This window comes from Narcine bancroftii, chromosome 1, assembly GCF_036971445.1.
Source record: "Narcine bancroftii isolate sNarBan1 chromosome 1, sNarBan1.hap1, whole genome shotgun sequence".
In the NCBI taxonomy this organism is placed as follows: Eukaryota; Metazoa; Chordata; class Chondrichthyes; order Torpediniformes; family Narcinidae; genus Narcine; species Narcine bancroftii.
The window spans coordinates 437865690-437885839 of record NC_091469.1 but is presented as its reverse complement, the minus strand read 5'-3'; positions in this window follow the sequence as shown (position 1 = coordinate 437885839).

Below are 20150 nucleotides of genomic sequence, written 5' to 3'. Positions count from 1 at the left end.
TGACATCACGGGCATCAGTCTTCACTCCATTGAGGACATCTACAAGAGGCAATGTTTTAAGAGCAGCCTCTATCCTCAAGGACCCAGGCCATGCCCTCTTCACTCTGCTACCATCAGGAAAAGGTACAGGAGCCTGAAGATGAGCACTCAGCAGCAGAAGGACAGCTTCTTACACTCTGCCGTCAGCTTCCTGAATGAACAATGAACCACAGAATCTGCATTACTTTAACTTTTTATTTTTCTTGCACTATTTTTATTTATTTTGAAAGGTGATTTATATAAATGTTTGCACTTTGATGGTACCATAAAACAACAAATTTTGTGCATATTCATGATAATGAATTCTGATTCTGACTAGTTACAAATATAGACAGAAAATGGCAGAGGGAGATGTTGCACTTTGGAAGGTCGAAGGTAGTGGTTGACACGACATTGATTTAGCACAGCCAACAAACAAAAGAAGAATACACTCACTGGTTTCTTGCAGCACACCATAAAGTCGACTTTCTTTATTATTCACTAGACACAATATTGCATTCTTCAACTCCCCAAACACCACCCAGCTAAATTCTTTTGACCTTCTCACAGGCTCACTGCCACACTAACTCTCCTCCTCTTGCATCGGAGATCCATCACCCATATACTGACGCTTAACATACCCACACAGCGTGCTATTATCCCCTCGCGTCACATCGCTTACATTATCAGCAGTGGCCGGCACTGCTCCCAAGGAAGGTAAGTACATGACCGCCACAGGGGGACAGGATGTAGACAGGAGTAGTGTGTAGACTGTACAGTTAATGGCAGGGCTCTTAAATGTATTGATGTGCAGATGGATCTGGGAATCCAGGTTTGTAGCTCATTAAAAGTGACGAAGCAAATAGATAGGGTGGTAAATAAGGTATATGGTATACTTGGGTTCATTAGGAGGGGCATTGAGTATAAAAGTGAGGAGGTCATGCTACAGTTATATCAAACTTTGGTTAGGCCACACTTGGAATGTTGTGTGCAATTTTGGTATAGAAGAGATTTACAGTGATGTTTCAATCATGTTTCATATGGTTCACCTAGATGGATGTTGCCTGGTTGAGAGGGTATAAATTATGAGGAGATATGGGACAGACTTGGGTTGTTTCCTCTGGAATGTGGGAGGTGGCAGTCACATCCCATAGAGTTATATCAAATTATGAAGGTGGACAGTCAGAATCTTTTCCCCAGGGTTAAAGTGTCATACATGGTTCATTTAATGATTAACACAATGCTATTACAGCGCCAGTGACCTGGATTTGAATCCACTGCTGTACATGAGAAGTTTTTACATTCTCCACTTATCCATGTGAGCTTCCTTTGTGTGGTCTGGTTTCCTTCCATATTCTAAGGATATATGGGATGAATCAGTTAATTGGGTATTTTGGGGCAGCATGGTTTTATGGGCTGGAAGATCCTGTTACTGTGCTATATCTCTAAGCTAAACAAGACAACAAGTATTTGAGGGGAGAAAGTTTCAGCGTGGTTTAAATGGCATCACATTAGCATGGCGATTAGTGCAATGCTATTACAGAGCCAGCCATCCAGGTTTGAATCGGTGGTGTCTGTAAGGAGTTTGTACATTCTCCCTGTGTGTAGGTAGGTTTTCCCTGGGGGCTCTGGCTTCCTCCCACCCTTCAAAATGTATGGGGATTGTAAGTTAATTGGTATATCTGGGTGGCACAGACTCGGGTTGGAAGTGCCTGTTACTGCGCTGTTGGTCTCATTTAAATTTAAATTTGAAAAAGAGATGTGTGAGGCAAATGTTTTAAACAGAGGGGGGCAGGTATCTGGAATGGGCTGTTTGGGGTAGTGGTCGCAGTAAATACAATAGTAGCATTTAAGAAGCTTCCATATAGATGCAGGAATATGAAGGGGATGGAGGGATAGCTATCAGATGCAAGTGGCAAATTTTAGTTTGGTTTGGGCATCACGTTTGACAGACATGTAGTCTGTTTCTGTACTGTATTGGTCCATGTTTTATTGCTGTGATGTTGCCACTCTGAGATATGGTGTTATGGTATTGATTTCCTACATCTGGACTATTGTTACTCTTGGTTGTAGCCTCACATTTTGTTTTGCTTCAAATAGATCTTCGCTTTAAGATGCAGCCAATTTTGTGAAATTGTTCCCTCTTGTGGGTGAATTTGTAATAGAATGCTGATCAGCATTTTTAAGATCACAACTGTCAAGTTTTAGTGACTTGTCGGAAGATATTTAGTTTTGGTTTGGATGCAGAATATTTTTCAGAGGGTAACTCTAAAGTAATTTACTGTTGAGAAACTTTTAAATTATTATCTAAGAATACAAATGTAAAAAAAAATCAACATTACGCAGTTAATATTAGCCAATTTTGGTCAACCCATTGATTGTAGGCGTCAAAGTAAAAAAGAAATCAAGAGAAAACTTGATGTAAGCTTGTACCAGATCCTCACTCTCTTCTGTCTCCAGTCATTATTTTGCTCAAACGCATTTACCAAATGGCAAATGATATTATGGGCAGGACAGGTTCCTTAATTGGCTTTGCATGGGCATTTTAAATATCCCTATTTCAAGTTATACTGTTCCATCTATACCACTTGAATGCTTGTAATAATTTCTCCATTATCACGGGCATGAAAATAATTAGTTATGCAAGAATTCAATTCACATACAGGAGAGTGATGAGCATCAGCGGCCTGGAAAGAGTTTGAGGAATAAATCACTTGTACATTGTGGAGTTCTTTCATTCAGTGAAAGGATTCCCTGTGCATTCCCCCCCGCTGGTAAAGCATCACAGATTTCGTGATGAACCACGGAAGCGCTACCTGCTTTATCAGGTTCTGCCGTTTGGTTGATATTTCGCTAATGACGTTTGCAATATAAAATAACAAGTGATTTCAGTTTCCTCCCAGACTCAAACGGGCCGGGGCTGCCTCGGGTCCAGCCGGCTCCCTGGTGCCACTGCTTCAAGCAAATGAAACAGTTCCGCTGAACGCGAGTGGCAGCGAGACGAGATAAAGTGATCCGCCTCCTCCTCTTTCTCTGGCTCTCTTTGGAATCCGAGGGATTGATTCTCACAAAAGGGGAGGGGAAGGTTGGTGCCGCCAAAGGGGGTGGTTGGTGGCGGGCAGAGCCGGGGCTGCAGCTCTTAACTGCATCTTTTTATTGAGCCAGAAAGGGAAAACAAATCAAGGTGTCAAAGGGGAAGAAGCAAGCAAATTTACTCGGAGGGAGCCACAGACAAGACTGGCTGGATAGGGGGGGAAACTAAAAGAATAAAACAAATAACTGGAAGAGTTTCTTAAAACGATTGCAGTCAGTTGAGGTTAAACGTGGTGCTGATTGGAAGTTGTCATCTGTGGAAATGTATCAACCCCCCCCCCCCTCCTCCTCCTCCTCCCTGTGTTGCTCCCCATCCCTGTGTAGCTCTTGCCGGGTGAGCGATTCATTGGTGGCTGTCACCTGGGTTTTCAGGGCAGTCTGCAGTTGAACTGAAGCAGTGGCATCGGAGGAGGCTGGTGGCTGTGCGTGAAGGGGCGCACACGGACGGCTCCACCGCGAGGTCTTTTGTCCGTCTGGCTGTTGGAGCAGTGGCGCTGCGCTGTGGATGTGTAGCCTTCCCCGTCTCCCCCGAAACAGAGGATTAGCCTTTTCACATGGGCTGCGTTTCGGGAAGTGCAAGGATTTGCAGCCTCGTCATTGAATTGTCGGAGCCGATGGATTGGCTCTGCCTGCCGATGGAGAAGTGAAACAGTGCCTAGGTGCTGCTGGACAGGGCTCCCGGCTCACTTGCGTGTGCGGCTGTTGATGTCCCTCTGCCTATGTCAAATCTCAGTGCCTATGGGAGACTCATGACCGTATGGCGTGCTATTACCTTGTGATCAGCTCAACACATCTCAGCAATGGGCATTTTAGAAGCATTAAAGGAGTTTTTAGAGGTCCCCTGTGCAAGAATGGGAGTGAAGCACTGGTAAATTCCATGCATCTTTTCTTTTCATTTAATTACATACAATAAACTTTTTTTTACCTTGTTGCAGTCGCGTCCACTGCACCTTCTGGAAATATTGAAATATGACGAATTGAAGATGATTTTTAAAAATTATTAATTTTGTCTTCGGTATTTAATGCTTGAAAGGAAAATGTAAATTCTGTGCATGTTTGTCATTTCTAGTTCAGAATCCAGAAACTCGTGAAACAGTTTAATTAGAATGTTTGGCGCGCTGCTTATCTACCCAGAGCAGCAGATCGAGGCTGAAAGTTACTTTTGCCGAGCAATTACTTCAAATGTTATTTTTTTTAACCTCAATTTTATATTGGGAATACATTTGTTCTTTAATGATACAAGATGTTTCTTCAGGTTGTCCTTGGTTAGACCCACTGTTATCATCAGATTATTAAAATAGCATTTTGTATCGTGGCCAGAACGGTCACCAAGCGAAAGCTGTGAGATCTTGTTAGCCTTTGAACGTAGATTCTTTTGACAACATTCTTGCTCATGCCGATACGTGACGCAAATATCAGAAGTTGGAAGAACCTCGTTCATAGACGAGCGACTTCATATTGCAACATATTCTGCCATTAGAAATGAAGTTACTGAGCATTATAGGAATCTACCCCTCCAGGAATTCTCTGTGCACGTGGGAGCCCCAACACCACGCTCAAGTTCTATTTTTATTATATATATTTTTTAAAAATCCGTAATTTCACTGTAAGATCATTCAAAATTCAAGCAGTGGCTGGAAATTTAAAAACAAACCATATTTGACACCCATGAGAACAAATCTAACTCTCTTGAATTAAGAAGGTAGGTTACTTAGAGTTGTATGACAACTAAATCATTCATCCTTCTGTTTCTTATCGCCATATTGTATTATCTTGATAAAATAGCCGAAATTCCTTCTGAAGAAAAATGTTGGATATTACCAAACAAACTTTGTATTTGTTTCAATTGTCTTGTTTCGCAAAAATACATTTTGGTTTCTGGAGATCTATGAATTTCTAACAGTTTCTTGTTGCAATCATTTACCAATATATTTTCAATATTCATATACAGTATTGAGTTGTTATGTTACAAAGAAGAAGTGAGCTCCAACCACTTCCTATTTCTCTTCTCAAGCTCACCAACTTTCTGTGAACAGAAAGTTTTCTTTCAATTTGAGAAAATTTGCTTTAGTAGTCTCAGAAATTTTCTCAATAATTGTAAAACAAAATGAAAATTACAGATCAGATTTTGTATCGTGGAGAGATGATTATTTGCTATTTTTCAAACTGTACACTTTTCATTTGATAAATTGTCAAAATAGACAAATAAAATGTTAGCATTTTTTTTCAAGTTATAAAGGCAGAATCCCTGTTGACTAATTCAGAGTGGTATTTCTGGGCAAATGTCTTTAACCATAGGGGAGGGTGATTTGCGGAAAGATTTGAATTACAAACTCTCAGTTTGCACCTCCATGCCGACGTGTGGAAATCCTCCGGCATGTTATGCTATGAAATCTTTGGGATCTTGCACAATTCAGACTCCACTAATTTAATTGGAAATTGCTGGGTTCCAGATTTGAAGGCAAAGGAGATGATGAGTGTCCACAAATTATTTTGCATTGGTTTTACATTATTTTATGTTTTTCCTTTTTCATTAAGCTTTTGTTTAAATATTTTAATTGTTTTGAAATGTTTCTTTTGTTATCTACAGATTAGAGATTGTGTTATGATCTTAATTACATACATTTCTTAAGACTGATGAGAATTTAATTTATGTAATTTTTAATTTACAACCTTTCTATAATGGTTCAATATCTAACATTTATGATGCATTGTTTGGAATAAGAGAGGCTCCCTCAGATGAAATTTAAAAAAAACCCCGGGAACAGGACCTACAGCTTTTAATTTCTGAAGAAACTTGGAATGTCATTTTCAAATTGGTCAATACCTCTTCTTTATGTGCTCATCATTCTCTCCTACAAATTAATGTAGTCTATAGGGTTCATGTCCAAAGTCAAACCATCTCATTTATATGCAGATGTATCTCCTCATTGTTATAAATGCAACAATGGAGATGCTTCATTTATTCAGATGTTCTGGACATGCCAGAGTCTTGAGAAATATTGGAAGAAAGTATTTCAAACTTTCTCTGCATTTTTTAAAATTAATTTTAAACTTAATCCCTTAACTCCTTTATTTGGTATTGTTGGAGAGAGTGACATGCATCTGACCTACATGTATTTAGCTTTTATTTCTCTTAAGGCAAGGTGTGCAGTGTTGCTCAGATGGATGGAAATTACCCCACCTGATCATACTCAATGGCTATATGATGTCATGTTATGTTTAAGATTAGATGCTCAATTTCCAATTTGAATGTAAATTTTCAAACACTGTGGGGACCTTTTTTGAATTACTTTTATAATCTTTGATTTGTTGTGAAGGTAGAACTGTTGACTAATGAGGTAATTTATCACCCTGTTAAGAATTCTGTCTTATTTTTGGCCAAACAGCTTCTTTCTGTGTAGATTTTCCTTTTATAATAAAATATCAATACAATCTAATCTCTTTATTAAAATGTGGGGTACCTTAGATGAAATTATATGATTTAAGTGTAATGTATTTTTTTGACTTTTAACATATATTCATATGTACTCTTTATTTTTGGATGTTAAATGTCAATGTTAATAGAAATATTGAAAAAAAGAAATGTCTGAATATCAGAAATAAATAAAATAATGCAAATGTTAGAAATCTAAAATAAAAGTATAAATTACTGATATTCAGTTATTATCTGTGGAGAAAGAAATGGTTAATAAGGGACATCTTCCCTCACTATCTCAGCGCCAATGCAGAGACTGAGTCAGATATCCAGTGTTGAGATTAGACTGCAGTCATAGGGGGCTGTGATTAACTCTGTGTTGCTTTGGAACATGTCGTGGGTGAGTACAATCTTTCCCAAGTTGCCCAGCTCTCAGATTCATAAGTCCATGCACTGAGTCTGTGACAGGCTAATCTTGGACCAAACACAGCTGTAACTTTTCATGTTAATGGAAGAGATTTCCTGCAGGAGAAAGCTGACCAGTTTTTATTATCGATTTAAGCAAGTTTAATTTTGTGCTCATTGTGAAAATATTTCTTAAATTTCTTTACATTTTAAAAACAAATATTAAAATAGTTCCTTATGACCTATATATTCTTTATATGTTTCATAATTTTACTGTGTGTTTGTGAATATTAAAATAATTAACAGCCCCCGTGTCTAAGGATGGGATCTCTCCATCGTTCAAAGTCGTGAGTCCAGACAGCTCTTTGCCATGATATTGCTCGGTTGCAGCACTGGGCAAAGCTGAAGAACAGATGGAAGACCATGATGTGGGGGGGGGGGGGGGGGGCGGCAAGTAATTTTGTGATGACTCATCATTTAAGGTCTGTATTCTTTGTCAGAATTGGAAAACATAAATTTATCAGAAACATTAACTTTTTTTTCCTGTCTCCATGAATGCTGTCTTGCTGACAGACTCCTTCAAGAGTTTTTGTTTATCGTTCAGCTAATCATCAGAAACAGATGGTTATTGCTTAAACAATCCAGCTGCCTCTCTTTTTTATTACAAACTGGTGTGATTGTTGATTTATTTATGAGTTTTAGCCCTTCCAAGTTAGGTTAAGATGCATTAATTCAATACTCATGATGCCCAAGTAATATTATGTTCTTGAGAGCAGCAAATGACTGCAATATATTGTGAGGAGGTAGATGGTGGTGTTGGTGGTGTCAGGTTTGATTCCAAGGTTTAGAAAGGTATAATTTCCCCAATGGAAGTTTTAGTAATAAGTTGTAATTCATTGCAGAGGTCCGTTTATCAATCTAATGCAAAGGCACCATTTACACAGGTGTGTTTAAAGCAGATTCTCCCTCACTTAAAATAACATTATTTTTCAACAGTCCCCTATTTCTACAACATTTTTGGATCTCTTGGATGCATACCAACTGAAGTTGGGTGAGAATACACTACCATTTTCTTTACATAGAACAAACCTACAGGCCCTTTGGCTCACAGTGTTGTTCCGACCCAATAACCCACTCTAACAACCGCCTAGCATTTCCTTATTACATAACCCTCCTTCTTTCCTCAATTCCACGTACCTATCTAAAAGTCTTGTTAAAGATCCTATTTTACCTTCCACCACCATCGTTGCCAGCAGCATATTCCCTCCACCCACTCTGTGTGTGAGAAACCTAACTTCTTATATATCCACTATACTTCCCCCCCATCCCACCAACCAAGCAACTTACAACTACACATATTGGTAGACATGCCCACCACACAGTCCTTGCCTTCAGAATGAAAATATTCCCTTCATCCTGTTATGTGGTACTCCCACCATGATCTCAAATTCATGATCCATCTGTGTTGAGACTCTCCCCTTTCTTGATCTCTCTGAATCTCTCTGGGGCGACAAACTTTCAAAGAAATTTTCTCCAAACCCATCAACTCCCACAATTACATCGACTACTTCTCTTCACACCCATCCTCTGTAAGGATTCTGTTCCTTTCTCTCTATTCCTCCATCTCTGTCTTATCTGCTTCCTGGATGAGGTCTTGCATTACAGATCATCCAAGGTGGCCTTCTTCAAAAAGCATGGCTTCCCCTATACCACCATCAAGTCAGCCCTTACAAGGCACCTCTTCTATTTCCCACACTGCCCCGGCCCACTCTCCACCAATATGGACAGGATTCTTCTTGTCCTCACCTGAACCCCACCAGCTTCTGCATTCAACATATTATCCTCCAGTATTTTCATCACCTGCAACATGATCCAATCACCAGGTACATCTTCCCCTCTCCTTCCCTCTCTGCCTTCCACAAGGACCACTCCCTCCATGACTCTCTTGTCCACTCTTCCCTTCCCACCAAAAAAGAGTTAGATAGAGCTCTAAGGGGATTTGGGGAGAAATTAGGAATGGGGTACTGATTGTGGATAGTCACCCATGATCACAGTGAATGGCAGTGCATGCTCAAAAGGCCGAATGGCCTACTCCTGCACCAATTGTCTATAATTGCTCCCTCAGTACCTACCCCTGTGACTGCAGGAAGTGCTGCACCTGCACCCATATCTTTTCCATCACCACCTTTTGGGGCACAATCAGTCCATCCAAGTGAAGCAATGCATCACATGAGAATCTGCAAGTCATATACTGCATCTGGCACTCCTGTTGTGGCCTTAGCTACATTGGAGAGACTGGACGCACCTTAATATGTCTGCAACAATGGTGGGGATCTTCCAGTGGCCAACCAGTTCAACTCCATGCCCCACTCTCGCGCTGACTTGGCTGTCCATGTCTGTCCATGACCTCATGCACTGCCAAATCAAGGCCACCCATAAATTGGAGGAGCAACACATTATTCTGTCTGGGGGACTCTCCAAATGGATGGCATTAACATTGAGTTCTCCAGTTTCTGTTAGGCCACTTGCCTGTCTCCCTTTTTTCCTTATCCCTCCCTCTGTCTCCTTTCCCCTAGCTCCACCCGCCCCCTCCTTCTATCACTTCTCAGATTTTTTTTCTCATCCCTTCCGCCCATATCCACCTCTGAACTCTTGTCTGTGACCCGGTGCTCCTCCCCTTGCCCTCCTCCCCCAGCCATTTTATTCAGATGCCTGTCTGCTCTTTGCTTATACCTTGATGAAGGGGTTTGGCCCAAAACGTTAGTTTTATTATCTTTATCTTTACTACAGAAAGACTGCTGTGTGACTTGCAGAGTTTTTCCAGACTGAAAACAGATTCAGAAATGGGCTTCGCTGAGGGGGCTGTGGGGTATCAGCAACAGCAGCGGGATCATTAATTTATTGTCATATACATAAGTACAATGTATATATGCACTAGCATATATAGGTATGTAGGATACACCAACTACAAAAGTATACAATAAATGAACAGTACAGAAAGTCACAATAAATACAAAGGAAAGATAAATAATCACAGCTACAGTGTAGGATAAAAGTGGTGTTTTAACAGGCTTGTAATTCAACCACAATCTAAGGCCTTATGGCCCTGCTTCTCCCCCACTTTACTGTCATCATCAAAACAGGAATCAATGTTGTTGAATGAAAAGTGCAGAAAGCATGCCTTTGGAATGGGGTATCAACCTGATGAAACTGTAAGACAGGGCTATCTGGATGAAAACAACATGCTATCGCTTACAGGTCAAAGTAATCCCATAATGAATAGATCTAAGTTCTGGAGTCCTGGTACATCCAATTGTGATTGGTGATGGACAATTAAACAACTCATTACAGGGAGCAGTCTCTGTAATTATCTCCATTCTCAAAAATGGGGGAGCCCAGCACTTCAGCACAAGAGAGAGAGAGAGAGAGAGAGAGTAGAAGCATGTGCAAGAATCTTCAGCCTGAAATGCCTAGTGGCCCCCAGTATGATAAACACCAGACTTCAGCCAATTCAGTTCACTCCACATGATGTCAAGAAGCAGCTAAAGGGTTTGGATACTCAAAGGATAAGGCCCCTGACAAAATTCTCACGTGAAGATTTGTCCTCTAGAACCTGCTACACCCTTGACCAGGCTGACCCTGAATAGTTCCAACACTGGCATCGAATGGATAATGTGGAAAATTACACAGGCACTCCTGGGCACAATGATCTTCCTTCAGTTTTAAGTCGGTATGTTCAGTATCATTTACGACTCCTCAGATAATGAAACAGTTCATATCCAAATGCAGCAAGACCTTAGCAATATCCAGGCCCAGGATGGTGTGCAGATCACGCACACAAACACACACACACACACCCATATAATAACACCCACAGACCCACACACACACACACACACTCACACACACACACACACACCTGCACACACCCACTCACACATACAAACACACACACTTACATACTCACATACACACACAGTCACACCCACATAATAACACCCACAGACCCATACACACACACACACACACACACACACACACACACTCACACAAACCCTCACACTCACACACACATACAAACATGCACACACAAAACACACATTCACACCACACAAGTGACAGGCAATGATAACTAACAATTAAATGCTGGCTCGACTACAAAGCTCACAACCCTTAAATGAATAAATGAAAACATTGTTTCCATTCCTGCTTTCCTTTATCTAATGTGCATCTTTTACTTCTTCCAATCTGGGAGCCAGGCGCAACCATCATGAAAAGTGTATAATCAATGATAGCTTGAATTTTGATTTGAAAAATGTTCCAAACCTGGACAGGGTTAGATGATTGTTGTCAGGTCGTAGAGATGCAGAAAGTCAGCTTTTAATACCAATCCGTGAATGAAAACCTGATGACATTTGCTGCCTTAATTGTCACTGGGTGTCACTCTGGGCTGGCAAAGTCGATCTATGCCCATATGTTGGTCTCAGGAAATAATTTGTGCAGAAATTTACAACTAACTTATGAGCTAATTTCATTCAATAATGAACCAAAGAGAGGTTCTCATTATGGATATTATTTTTGCAGTTTTTTTTATGAGATGCCAGGGAGTTATCAAAACTAAAGTATTTCTCATTATTTCTTTTTTTATTTTAATTTTGTTAGTAATTCATGCTCCTGATTTTAGGCCTACATTTTCTACAGGAGATCTTTCTACTTTAAAAGTCATTACGTTAAGGGGAATTTTCTTCTTGTCCTTAGGTTTAGAGCTGAAAGCATAACAGTTTTTCTGAATAACCTATTTGTAGAGATGACAACATATGTATTGAGACATATGACCACGTTGGCAATTGGTTTCTTTATTGATGTTGCAACACAACTTGTATCCTGCTCACATATTGTACTGAGGTGTCACACATTTTTTTCTTAAATTCGAGATCCGTATTAATTCCAAGCTACTTCAGTTAAACATGGTCATAAATAGTCTATTCAAAATTTAAAACTTATCTTTTAGAACATTTGCATACATTTGTTTTACATATTCATACAAAACTTTCATCCAGATTCACTGGAATAGGACATGGTCATTGATAAAGTAGCAAACAACAGTTTATGGGGGAATAGTAAATATCCACTCACTAATATGCCTCAGGTCAATTTTGAAAGCTACATTTCAGATCTAATTTCTAATTAATATTTAATTGAAAGCTTGTATTTACATAATGCTTTGTGTGACTTAATAGCAGCAAACTGTTAAGTGAGTTATGGCTAGTGGTTTTAAACTTTGACTGTATTAGTCCATCTTTACAGCTAATCAAATGTATTTTAAAAAATTCTTGTTAAAGTGGTAATTCAGCATACTGTTCCCTTTTATTTGTGTCTGTAAATTAAAAACATTGAAATAGCTGGTAAAAGTTTACAGGGTCAAAGTTTGAAAACAATACATTTGCATCAATATGATGAATTATTGGACCTATCGGGGAGATTTGCCTCCTGAAGCTACAATTTGCACTTAAAATTGCAGAACTCAATATATACATGGCTGAATGAAATGCATATTGATTTTGACAAACTACAGAAAAATTCCATTGTGGAATAGGTATATATTCAATAATTTTCATAATTCTGCAAACATATTTAGAAAGCCTTGCTTTCATTATCTAAGTGAAATCATATAACCATATAACCATTTACGGAGCGGAAACAGGCCATGTTGGCCTTTCGAGTCCACACCGGTTCACTAGAATCCACCATATTTGTAATGTATGTTTATATATTGATGGATACTGATTACATCATCAGAAGTACCAGTGGTTGAGCACAGTAGTGTGTAGGTGGCTAAGGTACTTGGATCCCTTTCATCGGCAACATCTGCTGTTTCTGTAACTCTCACTTCTAACTGCTCCATAGCCATTAAATTGTAAGAATAAAGTTAAGAAAAACCTATATACAAGCATCTAATAACTAGAAGTTAAAAAAAAAGAAAGGGAGATAACATATTTTCCTGCTAGTATTTTTTCTGACCTTAGGAGGAAACAAAGTTACAGTCAAGCTGTTGATTGAGAGGAACAATTACAATACCTGTTAATTCATCTATTGAAGTCAATCTGATGGCTTTAAACAGTTACACACTATTAATATAGATTCCTTCATTTCGGATAGAAGCTTATTAAATTACACATTCCAATGTTTCTGATGTAAAATTACTAACTGAAATGTTTACGGTGAGTTCAAGCTAGTTTCAAGTTAATTGTTACATGTGCGATAAAGTGTTTGGCTGAACAACTCATGCATTGTCCAACAAGTAAGATGCAGTGCAGAGGTGAAGGGTTACAAAGAGGGAATGGGCAATATAATTTTCTCTTGTGGGGTTGTTTAGGATCCTGATAATGCAGGAAAGAAACTGTCTTTGAATTTGGTGGTGAATGATCTCATACTTGTTAATCTTCAACCTGATGCGAAGGGATGAAGAGAGTGTGGCCGGGGTGGGATGACCCTTTTAATATGTTAGCTACTTGTCTAAGGCAGGTGAAAGTGCAGATGGAGTCAATGGTTGGGGGGCGGGGCGGGGGAGGTGGGTGGTCTTGGACAGAGCAGTTTCCGTACCACACAGTGATGCAACCCACAGGATATTTTCAATGGTGTCTCTGGGTACAGACACATTGTTAAGGGATGCAGATGACATGCCAAATTTCGTCAGACTTCTGAGTAACTAAAGGTGCTGATGCACTTTTTTGGCCATTGCATCATCTTGGATGGACTAGGAAGAGTCACTACAAATGCTTGCTCCTATGAACGTGAAGCTGTCTGCAATCACGGGCTCATTGCCATTGATGTGGACCAGGGAGTGACCGCTTCCAGAAGTCTGTAACCAGCTCCTAGATCTTTCTGACATTGAGGGAGCGGTTGTTGTCCTGGCACCAAGCCAGATGTCAAAGTACCCTGTATATAATAGATTTTTTTTCTGATTTGTTCAAGGATAAGGTCAGCAGAAAATTTGAAAGGAAAGCACAAAATGCTACTTTTCACTGATCAGACAACAACTGCGGAAGGAAAACACAATTTCAGGTCCAAGCCTCTTCACCAGAACTATGAAAAAATACATTAAAAAAGGGTAATTTTGAGTTGCACAGCGAAGCGAACATCAGGCTACTCTTCATCTTCAACACCAATATACTGGTGAACAAGCTTCAAAATCTTGGCCCCTGCAACCTGCTCTGCAACTGGATCTTGACTTCCTCATCAGAAGAGCACAGACAGTATGAATTGGAAACAACATCTCCTCCTCAATGTCAATGAACACAGGCGCACTTCAACGATGTGGGTTTAACTCTACTCGCTCACCCACCCAACCCTTGTCCTCTTCACTCTGCTGCCATCAGTAAGGAGGTATAGGAGACTGTAGACGAACACCAAGCGGCACAAAAGCAGCTTCTTTCCTCAGCCATCAGATTTCTGAATGGACAATGAACCATAGACACTATCTCACCTTCACTTCTTTTTGCACTAATTTATATACATTTAATGCAATATTTGCCCTTGTAACATTGCCCAAAAACCAACAAATATTGTGACATGTTCATGACAATTGATTCCGATTCACAGCAAATGGCTGAAAGGTGGAGACAGGGTGAGACCTGTTCATATTAGTTAAGGGAGTAGTTAGGGATTATTCAGCTTCTTTGTGTCTTGCTAACAAGAGATATGTTGGCTGTTAGAGCGAACATTACAAATGAAGGGTGAAAAACTGACCTAAACGCTCTGAAATAGACAATCTAATTCTGATATCGACAGAAGGAACAAGCTACCTGAAATTGGAGAATTTGATATTGAGTGTGGAAGGCTACATTGCACCCAGATGGATGGAAAGGCAATGCTCCTTGTTACGTTGCAGACCAGCAGCAATAGAAATTCACCAAGACAATATATTTATAATATAACTTAACTGAACTTAACTCCACTTATCCATAAATATACCTATTTGTGTATATGTGTTTGTGGGATACCCAAACCATAACAGCTCAGGTACAATTCTGGAAAGTGAATTAAATGTTCTGTCTTTGAAATCCTGTGTGAAACTCAGACTTTTAAATTGTTGAACAGAAGAAATCATGAAGGAGGTGAGAGAGAGAGAGAGAGGGACTGTGCGATCAGAGCTGTTTCCAGAGAAATGTCCTTTCATACGAATAATTGTCAAAACTCTCCTCTTACTTGCATATGGGAAACGAAGCATATGACTTCCATGATGCTTCAAAAAACCAGTAGAAATCATGAAGGAGGAGAGAGAGAGAAAGAGAGAGAGAGAGAGAGAGTGCGATCAGACTGCCAAAAACACACAAATCCTTGCTGAGTTGCTTCCAGAGAAATGTCCTTTCATATGAATAATTGTCAAAACTTTCCTCTTACTTGCATATGGGAAACGAAGCATATGACTTCCATGATGCTTCCAAAAACCAGGCACAGGTCAAATGAGATGACCATCAGAATGGTCATGATCCAAATGCATGAATCCTCCTGCTTCTTTATCCAGATATGGGTTAATCGAAATGACCATTACAATGGTCATGGAGGATCAATACTTCTCCTGATAAGGAGAACCAGTAAAATTATTGATTTCACACAAAGTTCACCCCACCTTTGTGTCTTTCAGATCTCTGGTTACTTATTAATGAATCCCTCTTTAAGTGTCCCAATAACATGACTTTCTATCACATGTTTCATTCACCATATGGTTCTCCTAAATAAACACCATTGTTTCCTTCTTCGAGAGCAGTCCTCTGTTTATAGTCAATATTTAACAGTGCCTTTCTGTCTGTGAGCTGAGAAAAGTTTTGCTGTGAAAGGTTTGCAACCTGTGTTAACCCTTAAAGTGATATTAATTAAAAACAGGAGCTTGTAATATCCTCCAGCTTGTGTTGCATCTCCTTCATTGTGCTGGTGGTTAGTGACAGGCAGAGTGAGAGTGGGGCAGAGCCACTGTAATTTTTCATTCCCCTCGCATGGTTTCTGCAAAATCTTCCAAATCCAGCAGCAGGAAAAGCTGTGATCCCAATGCAATTGGCTCTGAGGAGCGGGCAGATTTGTTGACCCACCAGTGGCACTTTAGTGAAACAGGCACTCTACTTTGAGCCCTGATGTGACAAGTGATTGACAAGAAAGAGAATGTTTTGGGGATATTGTCCTTGAAAAATGATTTGTGGAAGCCCTTGGCCTGTGTGTTCAGGCACATCTGGGGAGATATCCGAGCACCTGGAGTCTATATGAAGCAAGCCTGTGGAGAATGAATGAAAATATTGCGGAAGCTCCCACACAATGCATTCTGTCACACATCTCCTACCTTATCTGTGAGGAAGCCTGTGGATCTTACAATGTGGAGCAATTTAGAAGCCACAAAACAGGAAAAGAAGTAATTTGTGACTCTGAGGCATTGCCTTGGAGCAGAACCATCACTGTGATTTATTTTCCAGATGAGCACTGTCCAAGATTAAAATAGTCGCGCTGAAATGTCAATTCTCAATTACCTTTTCAATTTACTATAGTAGTCATTCTTTGCCAGTAATAGCATTCATTGGATAATACTTAGCCTTGGGATTTGACCATTAATGGAGGTTGACTTGTAGATTGCAAAGCTTAAGCAGACAAGGGATGTAAGATCCCTCAGATAAATCAGATTAAAGAAGTGCACATTTCTCCCTGAATTACAGGAAAAGTAACTCCCACATCCATATTCCAAAATATTGCTGAATATATTCAAAATAAGATTAGGAATTAATAATATGGAAATATCAGGAAATGTTAAAAAAATGAATTTGATTCTGAAATTGTATAGTTCAAGATCAAGTTTGTTATCATCTGAATGTACTGCACATAGAAACCAGACAAAACAAAATTTCTCTGGACCCAGCGTGCACAATCATGCACACTTCATAAGAATTACAAATATACGTGCAGACATGATTTAAAATAAATATAAATAAATATTTGGAATTACAGGAAACTGTTCATCAATCTCACATCATGTAGGAAGAAGCTATTTCCCAGTTTCCTTGATGGTGTTAAGTCAAATATACTGTTTGCTGAACAGTGTTGATTATAGGGATATTGAGAATGTGTTATATTAGTCATTGAACTAACAAGACCAATTATTTAGCTTGAGTAAATTAAATCTTAAAACTTTAGTTATAATCGTCAGCAATATGAGTGTATTCATTTGTGTAGCATTTCCTTATTACTGATATCTTTCAAATTACTTCCTATTTTACTATTCTCTTTAGCAAACCTAATTTTCAGCTCAAAATTCAGCCTGACATTTTCATTTTACCTTGTAAACAAAGTATAACATCATTAGTTTATTTACAGGACAGGCATTGTGAATTCTTTGGCTTGGCTTCGCGGACGAAGATTTATGGAGGGAGTAAAAAGTCCACGTCAGCTGCAGGCTCGTTTGTGGCTGACAAGTCCGATGCGGGACAGGCAGACACGGTTGCAGCGGTTGCAGGGGAAAATTGGTTGGTTGGGGTTGGGTGTTGGGTTTTTCCTCCTTTGCCTTTTGTCAGTGAGGTGGGCTCTGCGGTCTTCTTCAAAGGAGGTTGCTGCCCGCCAAACTGTGAGGCGCCAAGATGCACGGTTTGAGGCGTTATCAGCCCACTGGCGGTGGTCAATGTGGCAGGCACCAAGAGATTTCTTTAGGCAGTCCTTGTACCTTTTCTTTGGTGCACCTCTGTCACGGTGGCCAGTGGAGAGCTCGCCATATAACATGATCTTGGGAAGGCGATGGTCCTCCATTCTGGAGACGTGACCCATCTTCAGCAGCGTGCACTCGATGCTGTCAACCTCTGCCATCTCGAGTACTTCGACGTTAGGAATGAAAGCGCTCCAATGGATGTTGAGGATGGAGCGGAGACAACGTTGGTGGAAGCGTTCTAGGAGCCGTAGGTGGTGCCGGTAGAGGACCCATAATTCAGAGCCGAACAGGAGTGTGGGTATGACAACGGTTCTGTATACGCTTATCTTTGTGAGGTTTTTCAGTTGGTTGTTTTTCCAGACTCTTTTGTGTAGTCTTCCAAAGGCGCTATTTGCCTTGGCGAGTCTGTTGTCTATCTCATTGTCGATCCTTGCATCTGATGAAATGGTGCAGCCGAGATAGGTAAACTGGTTGACCGTTTTGAGTTTTGTGTGCCCGATGGAGATGTGGGGGGGCTGGTAGTCATGGTGGGGAGCTGGCTGATGGAGGACCTCAGTTTTCTTCAGGCTGACTTCCAAGCCAAACATTTTGGCAGTTTCCGCAAAACAGGACGTCAAGCGCTGAAGAGCTGGCTCTGAATGGGCAACTAAAGCGGCATCGTCTGCAAAGAGTAGTTCACGGACAAGTTTCTCTTGTGTCTTGGTGTGAGCTTGCAGGCGCCTCAGATTGAAGAGACTGCCATCCGTGCGGTACCGGATGTAAACAGCGTCTTCATTGTTGGGGTCTTTCATGGCTTGGTTCAGCATCATGCTGAAGAAGATCTTCTTCATTGTGAATTAGTGATGTTTTATTGCCCCTCCTGAATAAGCCAGAAAATAATGAACTACGACCCTGAACCACTATAACCCTCTGCTAACTGTATTCCCACAATGCTATTGCGTGGAGAATTGGAGGATTTGAACAAAGGAATAATGAAGAACAATATAAGTTTTGATGGTATATGAATTGGAGAGATATCTCAAGCTGGTTATATCCCCTGGTCCTGCCTTTCTGCGTGTAGAAGTTTTGGGTATGGGAAAGTTAGAGTAGCCCAGATTCCTTTTGTAGATTGTAACTACAGCTGATAAGATGGTTAAGTGGTTGAGTCATTTAATATTTAGGATGGTGAAAATCAAACAGCCTGCTTCATCCTGGATGGTATCAAGCATCTTGGATGTTGGAGCTGCTCTCATCCAGATAACTACATTAAAGTATCCATTTTTAAAATAACACATTAAGTTAACCATGCATATAAAAATTAAGTTTAACACATGCATGTGTTATATTAAAGATTTATCTGAACATCAAGTATCATCATGTAACAGAGGTTACTGCACCGATCTGCAGATTTGAGTACATGTAAGGGATTTTGTGAAGAAATGGGGATTTTATTCAATTTTGTGAATTGATAAAGGAGAGACAGCACAATTTGTTAAGGCAAAATTGAATCTGATTTTCTTTCTTTTTTTGAATTTTCTGCTGAGACAGCAAGAGGTTGCTGATAGGAGCAGTTTAGTTGATGCACATATGTGGATAACTTAGACATCTGAAGAAAGAATATATATGTTTAGCTTTTAGACAAAACTGACGTCTCTGGAATAAAAGAAGTGAAGTGAAGTCTGAAAATCTGCAGAAGCTATGATTGTAGTAAAAGCACACCAAAACATTGGAGGAACTCACCCATTCCTTTCTGCCTTTTTAAAAAGGAAAGATCTATTGCCGACATTACAGGCCTGAGCCCGTCTATGAGGAATTAGCATAATGATCCCAGAAGCAGAAATGTAACCCTAAAGTATCATTTTTGTGCGAAAGGTTACAGGGAAGGGAGAGGCAAAGCTGGGGCAAGATGATGGGGGCGATGGTGGGGGGGGGGGAGTGAAGGGGGTGATTTTAACACAACCTAGAGAAGTCTTTTTTAAAACTTTATTTATATATTATAAAATACAGATATAAAACAAAACATTCTTACAATAAACCATCATTAAAATACACATTAGTTCTCTACTATCCCTTCTCCCCTCCCCCCCCAACTAAATTCCTCCCCCTACTACCCCTAAATACGGAGCCTGGTACATAAATCAATTAATTATGTGCCTTGGAGTGTGCCATATCCATAAACCACTTAAACTATATTCAAATCCATACATTTTAAATATGGAGTCCACATTTTAGTAAAAAAAATAATTATTATGTAAAGTTTATGTTATCTTTTCTAAAGAGATAAAGGATTTCAACTCATTATGCCACTGACTGTTCAACTCTATTATTTTTCCATGTAACTGCAATACATTTTCTAGCTACTGCCAGAACTAGATGAATAAATTCTACTTTAAACTTATCCAGTTTTAGACCCACTGCTCAATTTGTCATGTATCCCAATAAAAAAAGTATTGGATCAAATATTAATTTGATTTTAAATAAATGCTCCAAAAACTCCATGATTTTCTTCCAAAAAGGTTTCACTTTATCACAAGTCCAAACTGAATGTGAAAACGT